This window comes from Mus caroli, unplaced genomic scaffold (assembly GCF_978045245.1).
Source record: "Mus caroli unplaced genomic scaffold, Mus_caroli_1 scaffold_1, whole genome shotgun sequence".
NCBI lineage: Eukaryota > Metazoa > Chordata > Mammalia > Rodentia > Muridae > Mus > Mus caroli.
The window spans coordinates 102,273,902-102,292,583 of NW_028227256.1; the positions used below are offsets into that span (position 1 = coordinate 102,273,902).

Here is an 18,682-nt window from a genome sequence, read left to right on the forward strand (position 1 = left end):
TTGCTTTGTTTTGTTTGAGACAGGGTCTCTCACTAGGCCAGGGGGCTCACCACAGGCTGGTCAGTGAGCTGTAGTGGTTCTCTTTTTCTGCCTCCTCAGCACGGGGGTGAAAAGCATGCACCACCATGCCTGGGGTGCTGGAGATTGAACTCAGGTCCTCAAGCTTGCAAAGCAAGCACTTTACCTACTGAGCCACCTCTGGCTCAGGTCTAATGAAGAGATTTCTGCTTCTATTCACTTGACCTCACTTGAAGTCATATACAGATGGACAGCCGTGGAAATGATGAAAAGGGAACCTCATGAACACCCTCCCTGGGTGGAAAGACAACTGGTCTAGAAACTGAAGGGGAGGAACTAAAAAACAGTAGAGTTGGGCGTGAGAGATTTGACTGACCTAACTATTCAACCACAGGCATGACTGTCTTTATTATCAAATAAGTGGGAGGGGCAGAGAAGGCACCACCTTATGGAATAAACCAATATTAGAGTCTCACCACCTATGCAGTCCTGGTCTTGCTTTGCCGCTTACCTTAAGAAACCTGCCTTAGAGTTATCTTAGACCAGCCTTGTGACTGGCATTAAGTCCTTCTTACAAAAGAAGAGAAATGGACCAAACCGTAGTTCACCTTTGTAACTCACCATGTTCTCATTCTGAGGAGTCACTGCTAGAGTCCAAAGGCCTGGAAACAGGGAAATCAGCTGGGGAAACAGCACTGCAAGACAGGACCTAGGAGTCAGGGAAGTCTATAGCCCAGAAACAGATTCCTTATCTGCCTCCCAAGACCTCACTTGCTCGAAGACAATGAAATCAGAGAAGACTTAGGTGTGGTAACCCAATTCAATATAGCCCCAATGGCCTGCCCCTCTGTGCTCTGATCTTGTGCATGCTTCAATCATGTCCAGAGGGTCTGCCTCTCTCTTCCCAGCTCAGGGATTACAAATGCACATCCCTAATGTGCAGCTTTTCTCACTTTGGTGCAAGGATCCAAACATAGGCCCATGTACTTGTAAGGCCATCCCCTCAGTGCTGGGAGCAGTACACTTGAATGTGAGGTATCTCTCATAGGCTTCAGTGTTTAAGCAGCTGGCCCCCAGCCTGTGGCACTGTTTTAGGAGGCTGCCGCAGCAGGTGGCTGGGGGCAGGCTGAGAGACGATGGACTCAGCTGTGGCCCTAGCAGTCCCTCTCTGCTTCTCATCTGCTGCCATAATGTGATCAATCACAAGTTCCTCCAGGGAGGCAGGAGCCCATGCTACCATATATTCCTGCCATGATCCTATAAGCTAAAATAAATTTATCTTCCCTAAGTGTTGCTTCTCAGCTACTTGATCACAGCAATGACATAAGTAAGTAAGTAATATGGGGTTAACCCAGCTGCCCCTCAAAGACACGAGTTCCCATGGCAAATCCATGAACTTGGGAGTCCAGACTTTCTTCCAGCAACTGAAATCAACTGCTACCCTGAAAGTGCATCTCTTGGAGGTGAACAGTCCAGTCAAGTCTAGAGGTGACAGAGCACAGGCTGAGCACTTAGCTGCAGCCTCTAAGGAGACGTAGAGCCAGAACCACCTGGCCCCTGACCAGAAAAGATGTAATATATAATAAATGCTGGCTTTTGTCTTGTGCTGCTAAGTTTGGGAACAATCTATTCTACAGCAATAGATAATTAGTCCATTGGGGAAATTACTAAATACACAGAGATAGCTTTATTCATGCTGAATTGCTCTGGAAACTTCGAGGTAGCCTAGCCATCACCCTCTGGGGAGACTACAGCCAAAGATTTGTCACTTTGAGGGACAGCAGCCACACTGATGATCTACATGTCAAACTGCCTGAGAGTCAGGACTGAAGGGACTAACTAGCTACAGCTTGGTGAGCATAGCTCTGGCAGACCTTGCTCCTCCCCCAATTCCCTCTGCTTTGATAAAAGACATTAGATTATATTCCTAAAGCTAGCCAACAAGGTCTATTTTATTATTTGGCCCTTCCTCCTCCTGAGGCTGACTACTAAGGTCCAGCTATCAAAGTATTGAAGCCCAGCAAATCAAAAGCCGCCTTTGGTTCACCTAGTTAGCACACTCAATTAAAATTAAACACTCATCCTAACACAGGGTTTCCCCCTTTTACCTTTGTAAACTGCCATTTTCCTATGGGCCACATCTGTCTCCTCTCTATCCAGACAGTCCTTTGTCCTCTGAAACAAATAACACCTTCCCCTCTCCCTTACTCCCTTTTATTTCCTTACCCTTCTCCCTCATCCTCTCTCGCCCATGGTTGCACATATTCCCTGCCCTCTGTCCCTTTGGGGGAAATAAATTTCATTCATGGTGAGAACTTAGGGATCCCAAACTGATACAGGTCCTTACAAGGAAAAACCCAATACAAGCAAACAATCTGACTGAATAACAAGAAAAAGGTGGCAGATTAATTCTCACTTCTAATTACAAATGTTAGGGATAAATTTCGTCAGCCAGTTGGCCAAATTATGTCTCAGAAACCTGGAAGCAAACTAAGCTATTCTTGGGGCTTAGCCACATAAGAACCCTTGGCAAGCAGGGGTGATCAACCTTACCAAAAATTCTATCAATGTCAACCATCAAAAACTGTTAGCATTCAGAGAAACCCCTACAGTCTCCAGAAACGATACAATAAAAGATTGAAGAGACACCTAGCTCTTGAAAGTGTGCTTGCTCTTCTAGAGCTCTGAAGTCTCATTTACACATGTTCACCCTGAGCCCTCAGAAGCCGTTGATGTGACCCGAGAAGGTTTGATGAGTGAGTTAACTCGTTGGAATCAATCTAATTCCCAAAGAATCTCTGGGCCGCTCAGAGGCACTGATGCTGCAGCCACGCAGATAACAGCAATGGAGGTCTAGCTATGTTCATTGTGGTGCTGTCTAGACTTCAAAGTCAGCCAAAATTTTGGCTTCAGCCCCAAAAGTAATTTTCCTGAACACAGACCAAGGAGCTTTTCCCCCAAAAGACTGTACTTCAAGCAGAAAAAAATATTTAAGTCTTCATCCCAAAAAATTCTCACAAGTCGGTGACAAGAATTCACCAAAAACCCAAGGAGGCAGTGTGCTAGGAAGAGAGGAGAGCTGTAAGTCTCCTGGGGGGACAGAGCCCTGCAGAGCCTGCCAGGGATGACTTCAGGGACTTTGTCCAACTTCTCCTCCAGATTATAGCAGTTTGAACTTTTTAAATATGTATATATATACACATACATACATTGGGGTACTGAAGATGTAGCCTAGGTTATAGAGTACATGCCAAGTATGTAGAATACAACTGAATGTAATGTTACATACCTATAATTCTAACACAGGAAGATCAGAAATTCAAGGTCAGCCTCAACTTTACAAGGATTTGGAAACCAGTCTGGGCTACAGACTCTGTCTTAAAAAAAAAAAAGAAGCAAACTATAAAAATTGAGTCTAAATAAATTTTCTCTAGCATCCCTTTTTAGGGACATGACTTGAACCAGGTAGAAATAAGCAGTGAACACGGTAAGCTAAAGTCCCTGAAAAGTACCTAGAGCTAACAGGGATCTGAGGTCATCTTCTGCTGGTTAACTGCAAGCTAATTAGATCATCTGACCCTGATAACACCATTTTGAGAGTGAGCACTCCCAAAGCCCAAAAGTGCAGGGCAGTAACAAGCTGCTTGAAACTGCTTGAATCCAGCCAACCAATATTGCTTCTGTGAGCAGAGGTTGGGCCAACAGAGTGAGGTGTATGCACTATTTTGTTTGGAAGCATGGAGGTGCAGTTTATGACTAAAGCTCAGCTCTCACATACTGGGTGTCCCTTCTTTGTAACTTCAGTAAGCCAGGACAGGGTGGAACCAATTATAGGAGAATCTCATGCCTATGGGAAGGAAATGGCTCATGGGTTCCCAGGTGTGTCTGGCTTTGAAGTCAGGCAGAAGCATTACAAAGTGAGCCTCGGACTCACCAGAAGTCCTTCTAGGCACAGAAATGCAGAAATTTACCTGTGGGCAAACCTGAAGCTAGCATTTCAATCACATTTATAGACTGACAATTGTTCCCTACAGCTCAAGTTTTAGTTGATTTATTCACCCTATTGAAATACTTCAGAAAAAAAATACTTCTTGGTGGTACTTAAATTTCAAATTTGATAGTGAGCAGTAACAGTGACTTGCCCAGGTGCCTCTTCTAGAGGCACACAATGCACAGCACCAAATGCATCCCTGCTGTCCTACAAATAGCCAGCAACTCCGGGAAGATGTGAGGGCTGATAGTAAAGTGAGAGAGCTGGGAAATGTAGTTAGGAAACACTTATGCATAATTCACCATCATGGAGGTATGATGTCAACTTTTAAACGGTGTACATAGATGGAAAACAGGAGGGATGATGGAGAGGAAGGTCATTCTTGGTGTGAGGGGGATGGGGAGGAGGGTCTCCAGGAGGATCAAAGGATACGGAAAAGGGGAGTTAAGACCAACAGAGACAAATAAGATGTCTTTTCATGTTGCCAAGGGCAACACTGAGTCAGACTCAGGAGCTTGGGGGCTCATGGTGATCTGTACGCCACCTTCAAAGACCCCTGTGCTCCTTCCTCTGGTTGAAGGGATGACATCATTTGACAAGTCATCTTCAATCATGTCAGGAGGCTTAGGGAGAGGGAGAGACAGCAGCAGGAGTCAGAAATCAGCTCAAAGGCAGCGGTCCTTGGGATGCCCGCCCAGTTCCACTCCACCTCATCAGATGACTTTATTATTCTCATTGTTATTTGGCTATTTTATTAAGGACCAGTACAATACATAACAAGATCTGGAGGTCACTCAGGACCACTTGTGGGAGCTCAGCATCTAAATTAAAAGTAAACATTCCTTCAGATGTGATTAAAGAGAAAAATAAATATGAAAGTTTTAATATCAAGAGAGAAGAGTGAAAAGTTTTGTTGAATCATTCTCCCCTTTAAAAAATGTTTTAGGGCCAGTGAGATTGCTTAGAGAACAAGGGTACTTGCCACCAAGTCTGACTACATGCTGCCAGTCCCTGAGGATTACATGGTAAAAGGAGAGAACTGACTCCCATAAACTGGTCTTTGATCTCCACACATGATAGTGGCATATATGTACACACACACATACACACACACACACACACACATACACACACACTCACACACACCTCCCATCCTTGGCAACCAAACCCTTCATTCTGTCTCAGTACATTTTTCTATCTCAGATAACAGTTGTAGATGATTCATTAAAAAATATATGACATTTTGAGCCTAGCTCCTCTCAGTTAGCTAATGTTTTTTCAGTTATCTATATTATATCAGTTCTTCATTCCTTCTTATAGCAGAGTAATATTCCATTGTGCATGTATTCTGTGATTTGTTTATTCATTCCTCTGTTAATAGACACTGTGCTCAGACCTTTGGCTCATTGTACTATCTTTTCCTTTTATAGTCATTTCCTCCAATACACAAACATACATCAAATGTACCATTCTTTATCATATGTCTTCCCTTTGAAAGTTAAAGAAAGATATAATGGTAGTTTGTTTGAATGGGGTTCTTTGAGAGCTAAAAAACAAAAACTAAGAATAAGGAAGGAACAAAGACAGGCATAATTAAACATGATCAGCCACACTGGAGAGGAACAAGAAGCACAGCATGGGACAGGCTAAGCAGATGAGGAGGACACTGTCATCCTGACCCAAGAGCTCAGCACAAGTTTCACAAAGGCACTGAGGATTGAAGGATGACTTACTATCTCTCCTTAGAGTACTTTAACTGACACTGAGGGCAAACGCCCTCTGAGTTTCTCCAGTGCAGTAAAGATTATTGTAAGATTGCCCTGAATCCTATGAGTCTTTATAGAATTGTTTACACAGATTTCAATGTTAAGCAGCATATAATAATCACATGAATCTGTTTTGTGTTGTGTGCTGTTCTGACACATGTATACACTGAAAAAACTCAGCACACTTATCTTATAAGATATTTATCATTCTGTGATGAATCAACATGTAAGATGTAAGATATATAATTTTATGTATTTTATATTTTTATTATACACATACACACACACACACGTGTGTGTGTGTGTGTGTGTGTATGTGTGTGTGTATGAGCAAGAGATAGTAACATCTGCCTCTGTCATGATAGAATCTTAAAATTCATCTTAAAAGAAAAAAGGGAGCCAGGAGTAGCGGTGCACACCTTTAATCAGCACTTAGAAGGCAGAGTCAGGTGGATTTCTGTGAGTTTAAGGTCAGCCTGGTCTACACAGTGAGTCCCAGAACAGCCAGAGCTACATAGTGAGACCCTGTCTGGAGGGGAAGATGATATAGAAAAAGAAAAAGGGGGAAAGGATATTTGAAAAGCTAACAGAGATCTCAGCTAGCTCAGGGGTAAAAGTGTTTGTTGCTAATGGATCATCCTGACTCCATCTTAAGGATGGAAGCCATTCTGTAATGAGGTCAGAACAAGTTAGTTTCCTTTGGCTGCAAAGCTCCAGTTTGCCCACGCTGTAACCTGTTTGTAGTATTTGTCATGCTCCCCATCCTATAAAGCTTGACTCAGACCTAGAATGTTCTCTGATAAGATGTTCTGCCAAGTAATTTCAGGCAAGTTCAGATGTAATCAAAAATTCTCTAGAAATCAACCAACCTTTGAAACCACCCCCCACCCAGTCTTACAGGTTTTTTTCAACTATATAAACCCTACCCTCTCTTATGTTCAATGCTATTTTTTCAAATTCCACTTTAGGGAGATAGTCCTGTGTGACAGAAAATAAAGTTTAACTTGACCGAAGAATCTGGATAATGGTCTTTACTCTAGTTAGGTGGGATTTTTAACAGCTGACTAGTAACAGTACATGGAGAGAACTGACTCCCAGAGGTGTCCTCTGACCTCTGCATGGTGTTGTAGCACAGGTAACCACAGGCACACTCATGTAAAAAAAGATTTTAAAGTTAAGTTCTGGCTAAGCATAGTGGTGTCACATACCTGTAACCTCAGCTCTTGGAAGAGGGAAGAAAAAGAAGTTGGAGTCTGAGATTAGCTTGGGCTACATAGAAAATTCAAAGCTAGCCTGGGCCTCATAAAACTATTTTAAAAACAAAACCAAAACAAACAAAAGAAAACAACCCTAGCGCCCCTGGGGTTATGGAGAGATGATTCACAGGTTAAGAGCACTGGCTCATAACTGATTCCAGAGTTCCTGAGTTCAATTCCCAGCAACCACATGGTGGTTCACAATCATCTGAAATAGGGTCTAATACCCTCTTCTGGTGTGTCTGAAGACAGCAACAGTATACTCATAGACATAAAATAAATAAAAACTTTAAAAAATAACTTAGCCTATAAATCAGCTCTCGAAAAGCATGTGTGACCTCCGTGAATGTAACCTGTTAGTCAGTATTGAGAGACGAGAAAAACGCACAAGAGGGCAAATGCCTGCTTCTCTCTCCACTAACATGTGTTACTGAATCCAGTCTTGGTCTCCAAATATCAAAATACTGCTTTAGTGACAAGGGACAGGAGGTCCTGCCCACCAAAGTGATTACATGTGGGAAATTTTTAAAAAATTTTAAAACATGCCACTGTGCACATGCAGGTCTCAAAGGATCACCTTGGATATTGTCCTTGCCTTCCCACCTGTATCAGGGTCTCCGTTTTTGTCATTGTATTTGCCATGCTAGCTAGCCCAAGTGGCCCGGGATTTCTCCATCTGTCTCCCATCCTGGCATGCAGATTACTGTGATCACAGATGCTTGAGCTACCCTAGCTTAACATGTGTTCTGGAGTTCTGAACTCAGGTCCTTGCTCTTGCAAGGCAACTGTTTTACCCTCAGAGCTATCTCCCCAGTCAAGCTATTGGTGCTTAATTTCACGACCAGCCTTTAAATTCCAAATGGATAGTTTTAAAAAGCCATTATGGACAGTGAGCTTTGGAATGGAAGTTCTCCAAATGTGGACTCTGGGCCAGCTATAACTATAGGAGTGATGTTCCAAATGAAAGTGAAAGTGGCCAGTCACACCCCAGTCAACTGTGATGGCATTCAAGCCATCGTATCAGAATATGGCCCACTCGGAGCTTAAACAACAAAGGTAGTTTCTCAACGTTCTGGATACTGACATGCAAGATCACAGTGCTTTTAGTGGTCATACCTTCCAGTGAGGCCTATCTTCCTTACTTTTAGAAGGCTGATCAAAGTCAGGCTGTTTTCTCACCCCAAAAACTGTTCCTCTGTGCCTTCTGGGGTGGGAGTTGAGGGATGGAGGTTCCATCCACATCATCTGATTTCATCTTAACCAGCTCCCTCCAGCCCTACCCCCAAAACATAGCACATTGGGATAGCACATAGTGCTTCGATATGAATTTAAATAATTCAGCCCTTAGCACCTATCAAATCAGAAGCATTGGGGAGGGGCCCAGGTTTAATTGAGCCTTAGCAGGTCCTGTGGGTAATTCTGCTAGACACTCACATTTGAGAATCAGTGACCAGAAAATGAAGAGCTTGCTCTTTCCGATCGCTGCACTCTTCAAGATTTGTGTATATATTCACCTGAGGGCGCTCCTTTCGCCAGGAGTATTTGAACTTTAAAAGTGGGCCCATAACATCTGCCAAAATGATCAACTGTGTTGGCCTCTTTGTTAGCAAGGGTGAGTGTTTTCATTAAGGACCCCTTGGAAGTACCAAAGTAATCACACATAGTGAGAGGGAGCTGAGCCAAATCGTTTAATGGAGCTCGGAAGGGTTTTCCTGCTGGGATAGCTACCATTAGAGGGGTGACCTGCAGCATCTGCATATTAAACGCGGCCATTTTGTCCCTGACCCAGCACTGGTGGGAGATTTAAGTTTGAAGGAAAAGAAAGTCCAATATCAGAGAAAGGGGTCTGTTGCTCCAAAACAGGGGTAGTTTCTTTGGAAGAAGTTTGCCTTAAAGACATTGATTTCCACCTACAGCCACAGAAGCAAAGATGCAGCCCCTTCCAAACAAAGCACAAGACAAAGCAAGGGACAAAAACAAGAAGGTAAAAGGGAAGTGTTCTAGAAAGCAAGCACGTGACAATGGCCCTGTGAGTATGTCCAGCGTCTCCTCCCCACCAGCTTGACTCTCTTAGGCCTAGGGCTGATCCTGAGAAACAGTCAGCTGAAGGGAGAATGGGAACCAAGACAAGATTCCCATTAGCCCGCACCAATTTGAGGACAAGAAAGGGAAGCTGAGGCACATCACATGGATATTTAAGATGTGGGTTTTTTTTTTTTTCCTGAACAATAAAGACAAAAAGTTTTTAAATTGTGAATTGAAATTTTGTGGTATTATTTTTGCTTCTATGTAAATAATCATACTTAGTGTAGCTCTCACACTGAAGCAAAGTTTCCTTTTTGGACAGAGACCATTACAGAAATCTGCAACTGATGAAAATGAAGTTGATAGACCACGAGGGGGCTGAACCCCTATTGATACATTTACAAAACAGAGTAGATCAAGGAAGAGAAGGAAGAAAGATTTTAAGAGCCAGGGAACTCAGAAGTCTGCTTTGAGGTTGTTTCCCACAAATAACAGGGAAGCTAAATGCTTAAACAAGCCTCCAGTAATGACAACACGGGTTGACAGGCCTATGGGAGGGTGGAACTCTCTAAGGGCCCCAAACCTAGATGAAGAACTACAGACAATTATCATCCTAATCAAAATGCTTCTCTCACCCATGAGTTATTTATAAGTGTTTGTTGAAGCTAAACATGTCAGGATTTCTTACTGGCCTTTGGCTCCTAGCTTAATTCCACTTAAAGAACTACTCCATATGACTTTACCTTCTGGTAGTTCTAGGGCTTGCTTTACAACCAACAGCATGTTATCCCAATGTGCATGTCAAAAGAATTGCACTCTGCTGACAGAAGCAGCCTCCTCCAAATGTTGACTATATGAAGTGCATTACTGGTATGCTTCAAACTTCCTCTGCAGTTACTAGGATTTTAGTTCTTTAAAACCTATTATTTGGGTTTTTCTGTCTGTACTTTTTTTTATTATTTCTTTGTTTTGAGATTGTATTTTATTTACGTTTTCCCTTCCCTTCCCTCCCTCCACACCTCTTATATGCCCTTCCTCACTCTCCTTCAAATTCATGATCTCTTTTTTACTGTTATTGCATGCATATATGTATTTGCATATATATATATATATATATATATATATATATATATATATATTCCCCCAAACTAACCTCTAAAATCCATATAATGTTACTTGCCTGTATGTTTTCAGAGTTTCCAAACAACCAATTGGCGTGCTCTCTCATGGGAAAGCCCTTGTTTCTCCCTCTCCCAGCTTCCCTCAGTTTTGGGCAATTCTTTGTATAGGGTTGAGGCCTCTAGGGCTTTTCCTTGTGCAGTGTGGTGTGTTTGCTGGTCTCCTCCTTGTTCAGCTCATATTTGGACAGTCATATTTGTGAGATGTTATAGGTGTAGCTTCTGATGTTACTCAGAGACAGTCTCACAGAGTCTCTGACCCTCTACTTCTTACAATCACTACCACCACCATTTCGGTAACGTTCCCTGGGTGCTTTCTATCTGAGAGTGTTTGGTAGATGTACTCACTAGGACTGGACTCTACAACTCTGCATTTTGGTTGGTTGTACATTTGTGTGTTGGTCTCCCTTCATGGCAAAGATAAGTTTCCTTGACAAGGGGTGAAGATTACCCTCATCTGTGGGTATAAGTGCAACAAACTGTTGTTAGGGATTATGTCAGTTGAACTGATTGCTTTGTTTTGGTTTTGAAACAGTCTAACATAGCTGAGGCTGCCCTCCAACTCACTATGTAGCCAAGGGTGATCTTGAATTTCTGCTCCCCTGCCTCTACCTTCCAAGTACTGAGATTACAGATGTGCACCTCCCCCTGGATTCTGTGGTACATTATTAGGTACATACAACTTTAGAACTATCATATCATGGAAGTAAGTAGTCCTTGCCCACTCAAGTTTCTTTCTCTTTTTAATGACTTTCTTTGCTATAAGATTCACTCTATATGTTCACATAGCTATCCCAGGTACTTTTGTTTAGAGTTTTCATGGTATTTTTAACATTTTGTTTAGTTTTAGAAATTTTCATGAATGTATACAATGTATTTTGATCACATTTACCCTCTACTCTACCCACCTTCAACTTTATCAGCTTCCCCCACGTCACACTTTCAAAATTTTGTTCATAATTCACTGAATCCTATTAATGCTATATTCATGTGTACAGTAGAGCCACCTACTGAAGCACAGACAAACTACAAGGGCATACTACCAAAGAAAACTCATTCTTCCTTCCTCCTACAACAGCCATAACTGACAGTTCTCAGTGAGGGAGGGTCCCATATATCCCCTGCCAGCCACTGAACCATGTTTTCACACTTGCATTCCCCTATGTCCCTTGAAAGTAATGTATAATTGGAGAAATGCAAATTAAAAATACTCTGAAATATCATCTTACACCAATAAAACAAATGACAGCTCATGCTGACAAGGATGTGGGAAACAGGAACAACATTCATTTATTGTTGGTGGGAGTGCAGACTTGAACAGCCACTATGGAAATCAGTGTGGCAATTCCTTAGGAAGCTTGGAACAGATGTACCTCAAGATCCAACCCAAAGTACGTCACATCCTACTACAGAGACACGTGCTCAAACCGTGTGCACTCCTGTTCTATTCATAATTGCCAGAAATTGGAAACAGGCTAGATATTGGTCAATGGATGAATGAACAAAGAAATGTGCTATATTTACACAATGGGATATTACTTAGCTGTTAAAAAAATGAAATCATGAAACTCACAGATAAATGGATGAAAATAGAAAAACTCATTCTGAGTGAGATAACCCAGATCCAAAAAGACAAGTAAGATATGTATTCACTTACATGTGGGAGTTAGTGTTAAGTCTTTGATAGGCAGTCTATAATAAATATCACCACTGGGGTCACTTACAGAGTAAGGGACTAGAGGGAAGAGAGGATTGCCCCAGGAAGGAGAAATAGAACAGATAGCTATGGATGGAGGGGGGGGGGAGAAGGGTTGAAATGGGAGGGTCAAATAGGAGAGAGGAAGAAAGTAGCAGGTGAAGGAAGGAATACAAGAAGGGACAGCTAAAACTAAGGGCCATTTGAGGGGTCTAATGGTTACATATATGAAAGAAATCTAAACAGAATCATCAAATAATGGGAGACAAAGCCCCAACTAAACATCTCTCAGCACCAAATATAACCTCCAGTACCGTTTTTTAGTTATCTCTAATTGAGTTTTTGGCCACACACCTCAATGGAAACCCCAAACAACCCACATTACTACTAAGGCTATTGTTTGGTCTCTAAAAACTTATCAATGTAAACTACTGAAGACAACACCTAAGAAACTCATTGAACACAGAGAAGTCAAGTTGGTGCCTACCTAAACCCTTGCTTGACCCCTACTGACTACTGTTAATGGAACAGGAAGAAAGGTACTATGCATGCTACAAAAGGAAAAAGATAAGCACCAATCCAGCTCCAAATACTTCAGTCTACCATTGTAACCTGTCCGCAAGATGCACAGTCATGGCTGTAATAATGTTCAAATCTTGTGGGAGTTACCAACCAATATCGAATTGATTAAAGGTCTCTACATCATGACATGGAGCCCATTTCTAACACTGCAGGACCCTGAGTCCCTCAGTGATTCCTCAGGAATCTTGGAAAAAAACCGAAAACTGTTCTGAGTGGTGAACTGACTCCTGACAGCACTCTGCTATTCTCATCATCAGAGAAGCTTTTTCCTGCAGTACATGGAAACAAATACAGAGACACACAGCTAGACAATGTGCAGAGTGAGTGACCTTGAAACACTCAGTCTTAAATGGATGTCTCTGTCAAATTCCTTCCACTAGGGCTCAGGGGACTCTGTAGAAGATGGGTCAAAGGACTGTAAAAGCCAGTGGAGACAAAAGACACAAAGGAGATGAGGCCTTCAAGACACAACAGGACCGACACACCAACGCCCTCAGAGACTGGTAGCATGCACACAGCCTGCTTGCTTAAAGATCTCACACCCTCTGCACATTGTAGAGTTGTAGATCTCTGTAATTTTGTTTTTCCAATTACAGGGACAAACGGGCTCTCAGAGCTGAGAAAGGAGAGGACACAAACCCTTATCTATAACCCAGAAGGTATCTCTAATTGATAACCACCGTCAAAGGAGTCTCACTTAAAGGCAGTCACCACAAAAGGTGTACCACCATCCTGGCTGTTTCTGGGTTTTTTGTTTGTTTGTTTGTTTTCATATTGAAGAAAGAACTTGTCATGTTAATATTAAAAACATTCCAACTTTTAAAAGTTCTACAGTCTTTAAATTTTCAAATACTTTAAAGGTTCTGTCTCTCTAAAGATCCAAAGTTGGGGCTGGAGAGATGGCTCTGCCCTGAGTTCAGTACCCCACACTCACACTGTGACTCACAACCATTCCTAACTCCAGCCCCATGTGGTACCCTCTACTGGCCTCTACATTTAGTCAAAATACCCATAAAAGTAAAATAAAAATAAATAAAATCCAAATAAATAAATAAAATATCAAAAATTCCTTTCAGAGTTCAAGCCACTTGAAAATATTCAAAGTCCATCTAGAACCCCAAAGTCTCTTTAAAAATTCAAAATCTCTTAATGTGAAGGCTCCTATAAAATGAAAAGTAAGTTACATACATTCTATTCAATGAAGAAAGAATGAGGACACAGTTACAGTAAGACCAAAGCAAAACTGAAATTCAAAGCACCAAAAAGGTTGGTGCTTGACATCTGAGACTCAGTCAGGCGCCTCTGAGCTCCAAAGGGCCTGGGTTAGGGCAAGTAGCTTGCCTCTTAGACTCAGGTCATTTTTTGTTACCCTCCTTAATTGGTCTATTGCTGAAGACACTTCATATTTGAGTTATATGACCTGTGGAAAGCAAGCTGGTATCTACCTGGAATCTCCATCTGTACTGAGTAGTTTTCACAGTGCTAGAAGGTTCTATGAATGCTATGGGGTGTGGGGTGGACCTGTGGTTGAGAGAGAAATGTGGTAGGGGGATAGAAGAGGGATGAGTGGGCAAAAAATGATATGATCATAATGCATTAATGCATATATGAACTCTTAATACATATTGCTATAATTCATTGATTAATTTTTAAAATACTGCCATCACTCACAAAGCTGCTCTTAGACCATCTTAATCCATTAAGGCAAATAAAGCAATTTCAGCCTCAATACCTTCTAAATCACAGCCCTTATCCCCCATTATTTTGTATGGGACTGAAGTCCCAATCAAGGTGTTTGTAGTAAGTGGTAAGACTCAACTTCTGGTTCCCATCCCATGTCATCACATGGTGAAGGCTGATAGAGCTCCCTGAAGTCTGTTTTACAAAGGCACTAAGTCCACTCATGAGCTAATCACCTCTCCGAAGACTTCATGCATAAACACCACAGTATTGGAGATGATATATGTACATGAATGTGGGGAACACAAATATTCAGTCCATGGTAGTGACCCACTAGTTGGTTATGACCTTCAATCTGAAAATATAACACACACACACACACACACACACACACACACACACACACACAAATATCTACCTTTATATATGATCAAGTTTTTAGGGCAGTAGGAATTAAATAGAATTTTTGTACTGGTCCATGCCTCTGGGCTTTAGTCATCATTTATAACATCATTCCCTTGGGAAAATGTACTCTCATTTCAAACAACTGGATTAGAGTCCAATTTGAAGAACTCAATACATCTGTAAACTGGAGCCTGCCTGTTCTAAATCAGGAACATTTTTCTCTTAGGAGTTCACTTATATCAAAACAGAAAAGCTGAGCTAGCCTCCATAAAAGCATTCCAGCACACGCAACTGCCTGGGAATAGTTGTCTGGGAAGCAGTTATCCCTAACGCCTGTACAGCTTTTTCTCCCAAGCACAGAGGCTTTCTTTTAACTTCTGAATATAGAACTGAGGCAACTGACTTCCCCATAACTCATGGATTGGAAGCTACTGGAGTATATTTGCTACAAAATAAAAATCGGCAGTAGCCTGATGGGTTTTCTCAAATGTACTTGCCCTTACCCTGAAGGTTCCAGCTGCACCTAGGCAAGACCTTTCTCAACCCACATGAGCATGTTGGCATGAAGGTGTCAGGCAGCTGGGAGACGTTCCCCCTGCACCTGGGATTCATCACAGATGTCTTCAGAAACTTTTAGAATATCTTTTGGAATGGCAGAAGGTGGTCTTCTTTTCCAACTTTTGTAATTTTATTTTATTGTAGTTTGAATTGAAGTCTCACTTAATGGGCTCTAATCCATTATTGTACTGGGAGCCAACCTGAGGCCTCTTTAGGGACATACATTGACCACTTTATGCAGTTATCTCAAGAAACACTGGGGTTAGGAATTACATAGGTTTCTACTATCTCATCACTTTAAAAATTAATTCTGTCAGAATTTGCCAAGGACCAGCCTTGGCTTAGAGAAGGGGTCCCAAGGAAGGGGTGTTTGGGAGCATCAATAGAAAGAATCAAAGTCATGGGTAAAGATGACAGCCTTGTGTTCTGCTGGAGATGGCTCCTTAGACAGCTCTCTGCTTAAGACAGCTCTCTACTTGATAGAAAAAAAATTCTAAAAGCTCTCTGGATAGCTCATGGGTTTTCCAACTAAAGTCAGAAAACCTGTTAGGAAAAAAAATTCTTGGATTTTTTCCAACCAAAAACTAGAAACCTGCTAGAAAAGTTCTAAAAGAGCTGTTTGCTCTCCAAGCAGTTCTCTTTGGGTGGCTCTCTCTTGAAGACCAAGGCCCAGTATTTTATTTACATATCAATTGAGTCATTTAGTCTAGGTTCCCTTTTGATTATCCCATGAATCAGTATTTTAAAAAAATAAAAAATAAATTTAAAAAAAAAGCATGGCAAATGAATTTAGAGATTTGCCTGCCTTTGTAAGCACAAACAATAAACTTAGCTGGGTAGGATCTTACTCTAAAATCACCATTCCCCAAGTCTCTTTATCTCCTTTCTGAGAAGCTGGCTCATACTGCAGCTGCCTCTGTTCTTTTAGGTCTATGAAGTCCCTTATACACTTCATATTGCATCTTTTTATTTTGCATAGTTAGAAAAATCCTGATTATATATTTTGAACTCATGTTTTTGAAGTTCTTTTCTACAGAGCAGTCCTGAAGGTCATATAATTTACCATTTTGCTAAGGGCATTAGACACACCCTCAACTCCCTGACACTTGGTGTTTCTAATTATTAAGGAGTCCTTAACCTTGGCAGAAAGGATAACCTTGGCAGGGAAATTATTTCCTGAAGATGTAACAAAAGAAGTAAATTTTGTGCATTATTATACAAACAAGCCTCATGCCTAGCAACCATCAACACTCATGGAGGCCCAATCTCTGCTGACGCTTCACCAAGGGCAGGAACTGTGTCATATCATCCCTTGCATGGCCATTCAGGACTTGACAAGAATTCTCAAAAGAAACACAAATGGCTGAGAAACTTTTTTTTTTGGTAGGGTTGTTTTTGTGTGTGTGTGTGTGTGTGTGTGTATGGTTTTTTGTTTTGTTTTGTTTTTTTAGGTTGTTTGTTTGTTTTTTCAAGACAGGGTTGCTCTGTACAGTCCTGGCTGTCCTGGAACTCACTCTGTAGACCAGGCTGGCCTCGAACTCAGAAATCCGCCCGCCTCTGCACAGTCAAGGACAATGATCCTCATACACATTTAAAAACAAATATTGGTATAACAACTTTATAGATTCACTTGTGGAAGACCACAGTGTAATGACATGATATAATGTCATTAACTTGACTACAGGTTGTGTAGCACATTAATTAATTAACATCAGGGGCTTGGAGAAGAGACTTCATGGGTCTGAAAATGTAAGACCCTGATCCTTGGTCAGTGGTATTTACTTCACCGAGAAGCAGATCTATGCAAAAGCAAGAGATTTATTTTCCAGCTGGTTGGGGTCAACCCTCAAGGCGAGTGACTAGAAGGTGACCCCCAAATAGCTGTTACAAGCAGTGTTTATACTTTTTAGGGGCACAGGTTACATCAGCATGGTTACAGTTCAAACTTACTGGCTAAGTATATTGACCTTTAAATCTATTGGCTAGCAAACATGACAAGCATTTAAACTCTACCTGGGACTTTCCAGAGGTACAGGTGGCTATCAGTCAGTACATTCTGTGATTTTTCTGAGAATTTTTTACTCCTGTGGGTAAAGAATGGAACTTGGCCTAGCATTGACGCCAGGCAAGAGGAGGAAGCTGTAAGAACGGTGTGGTGCTGGAAAAAGTCCTTAGGGTCCCTCATTTCCCTTTTTCTTGTACAAGCTCCAATCCTGAAGCTACACTCAGGGATCTTGAGTAACTAACTCATATTCTTCAGGTCTTGTCCTCAGGGTCTCATATTGTTGGCACAGGACAATCAGCTGTACTGCTTCTACTCTTTCTTTTATGAAGGCTATAAGCTTGTTCAATATTCATGGTCCAAAGGTCAACAATAGCAGGAGAACAATTAGGGGTCCTAACAAGGTCAATATGAGGGTGGTTAACCAAAGGAAGAGTTAAATTGAGACTCACACCAGCCTGTTCTCTTTCTCTCTTCCACTTGGCTAGCTCTTCTCTTACCTTGATCTTAACTACCTTGGAATGGTCTCAAGTATGTGTTTCCCAATGTTTCACACCCCCCAGGTATCACAGAAAAAGTGGTTGGCCCACACACACTGATGGGCCTGCTGCTGGCTTCTCCCATCTCAGGGGCACACATATGTGGGTTTCTTCCTGGACACTCTTCAACTTCGGGTGTCCTCACCCTAAGCCCCACCCTCCAAGGCCACTTCTAGGACATGGTTTAGATTCAAAAGCCCCTTATCCCCCTCATTCAGGTAATCACTCCCCCTGTGCCTATAGGGTGGGAATATCCCAGGAGAGATCAAAGACAAGGTCTGAACACCAGGTATAAGGCAGATGCTCCTCTGTAGTGGACCAAACTACATCCCCAGTGGCTGAGAGTACTTGTCAAGTCACTTTGGTAGGGTTGTTGGGGCTGATAATGCTCAGCACCAGAAGGAAAATACACCATAGCCATCTCATGATTTCTCTGGCCTTGCAGAAGGTTGGGTGATCTTGAGCTTGAGGGGGCTGCTTGGGTGTCTGGTTGCTATCCAGTTGGCATCAGGTGCAGGTGCTGGTCTGATGTGAGTTACATGAACCCAAGCAGTTACTCCATCCACTTTAACAGTGGTTGGGGTGGTCAACAACACCAGAAATGTCCCTTTCCACTTTGCTTCCAAGTTTTCAGCATGATGCCTCTTATACCCAATCTCTAACTCGATACTTGTGTGGAACCTCTAGGGTTCCACAGGGCACTAAGTTTAGGCCACAATTCCTGGTGGTTGATCTTGAAAGCTTGCAATTGAGCCATAAGATCCTTGTCAGCCTGAAATGTCACTCTGGGGGTGAGGGGGTGAAGAGCTGAAGTAAAGGGAGTGCAAGTCCCATACAGGATCTCAAAAGGGGTCAGGTTAAAATGGTAGGGAGTATTCAAGGTTTGGAACCAAGGGAAGGAGTATCACCCAAGCAGCAACAGTCTCCAAGGAAAATTTAGCTAAGGTCTCTTTTAGGGTTATGTTCATTTTCACTACCTGCCCTGA

At 42.0% G+C, this 18,682-nt stretch overlaps 1 non-coding gene across 1 annotated transcript; it reads right to left on the reverse strand.

Moving 5' to 3' along the window:
- Nucleotides 1-15,717: 15,717 nt before the first annotated feature.
- On the reverse strand, nucleotides 15,718-15,782 carry LOC115032403 (U7 small nuclear RNA). Its single transcript, XR_003838077.1, has one exon. It is a non-coding gene; the product is annotated as a U7 small nuclear RNA (small nuclear RNA).
- Nucleotides 15,783-18,682: the final 2,900 nt, after the last annotated feature.